This window comes from Acipenser ruthenus, chromosome 19, assembly GCF_902713425.1.
Source record: "Acipenser ruthenus chromosome 19, fAciRut3.2 maternal haplotype, whole genome shotgun sequence".
Lineage (NCBI taxonomy): Eukaryota > Metazoa > Chordata > Actinopteri > Acipenseriformes > Acipenseridae > Acipenser > Acipenser ruthenus.
The window spans coordinates 5202058-5204110 of record NC_081207.1 but is presented as its reverse complement, the minus strand read 5'-3'; positions in this window follow the sequence as shown (position 1 = coordinate 5204110).

Here is a 2053-nt window from a genome sequence, read left to right as displayed (position 1 = left end):
CTGCTTCTGATAGTCACTATAGTCTCTAAAATATTAGATGCAATTATTTTTGCAGGTTGTGCTTTACATACAACCTGTTAGAGAGCAGTACAAATGTTTGTTGTTTTTCTCAAAGACATGTTTTTTCTTTAGGCAATTTAAATGGGCATCATGTGCTTATTGACAGTGCAGCAGAGTAAGGTACATAATTCTAAAAACATTTTATATTAATAAGATTTCTACTAAGCATTTGAGTACAAAAAGCAAGTTTAAAAAAAAAAAAAAAACACATGTAAAATGTAGATTAGTGCACGACCCATCCCCTTCTTCCTTTTCATTGTATTGAACAGCACATAACATAAAATATACCAAATGAACACCTAAATACATAGAGTACTACAGAATAATTAATAATATCTTATGCTGATTATTAATGATGATTTGAAGAGATTATTATTATTATTATTATTATTATTATTATTATTATTATTATTATTATTATTATTATATTGAGCAGTATATTGAGCCAGCCGATAGTAACAGGAAGCAAAAAAAATGCAATCCAAAATCGTTACAGACCAATGAAATACCTTTAAACAATTTTTTTTTTTTTTTGCCTTCTTTATAATTCTCATTTTTAACAAGGTCTAGAAGCAGCTCGGCACCATGTGTTTCTCTGCACTTTACTCCGGCAGCTGTTCCTGTCCCTAGAGACACAAGTGGAACTCATCAATTCATGGATGTGCCTGAAGGCAGAGTGCAGGCCCCAGGCAGTCTCCTCTGAACAGTCATGGAGTCATTTGGAGCAGCCTATAGCAGTGCCTTGCAGTAATTAACCCTGTTAGAAATTCCAGCAGTGGATGGTACTGGGTTAGAGCTAATCAGAATTGATAGTTGTGCAGGCTTCCAGCTAGTCATGCTGGTTTTGGAGATTTGCTCAAGAGCTGGTTTGTGGTCTAATGTGGTTTAATTGCTCGCTTTGTCCTAAATGAATATATAAAGACTTTATCAGCCCTTAACTACTGGGGTAGAAGGCATGAATACCAACAGTTAAAATGTTTAAGGCAGTTTTGGTAGTTTTGTAATAGGTAGGTTCTGTTTAAACGCTACACTTTAGGTGTTTTTAGCAACTTGTTTCGTTTAATTATATTGATCGATAATACCCGTCTGAAAGATTTTGACCAAACAATCAATATTCTTGTGAATAATAAGAGTATACTGTACTGCACAGAAATGTGAAAGGAGCGTACTGAAAAAAGAAATATAAATTGAACATGAATATTTTGGACCTTTCCCTCTCCTATTTCTCAACACATCTCTTCACTAACATGTACTTGTCATTTCTTTCTTAGCAACATTTCTAGAATCCGCCCTTTTCTATCTACCTATTCCACTCAACTCCTGGTCCAAGCTCTTGTTCTTTCTAGATTGGATTATGGCAACTCTCTCCTAGCTGGTCTCCCTGCTTCGGCTATTTGTCCTCTTCAACTTATTCAGAATTCTGCTGCTCATCTAGTATTCTCCCAACCCCGCCACTGTCACGCTACCCCTCTGCTTCGCACACTCCCCTGGCTACCTATCTGTGCTCGAATCCAATTTAAGATCCTTGCTCTTGCCTACCGCTCTACTCATCATACTGCCCCTTCCTATCTCCAATCCCTTGTGTCTCCTTGTATTCCCTCTCGCCCTCTCTGCTCATCCTCTAGTGACCGACTTGTTATGCTTTCTCGCTCTTCGCTCTCCTTCCTCCCGTGCTTGCTCCTTCTCCTTGTCCCCCTGTAGTGGAACCATCTACTGGTTATCCTCAGGACTGTTCCGCCGTCTTCTCAAAGTACACTTATTCAACCTTTATTTGTAAATTCCTATTTATATATCTTTTTGTATTTTCCTTTATTTATATTTATTTTGTATATATTGTATATATTGTGCTTGTTTTGCATTTTTATTGCCTGTAAGTTATTTACTTTTATATTGTGTTTAATTTCGCTTTGGATAAAAGCGTCTGCTAAATAATGAAATAATAATAATAATAATAATAATAATAATAATAATAATAATAATAATAATAATAATA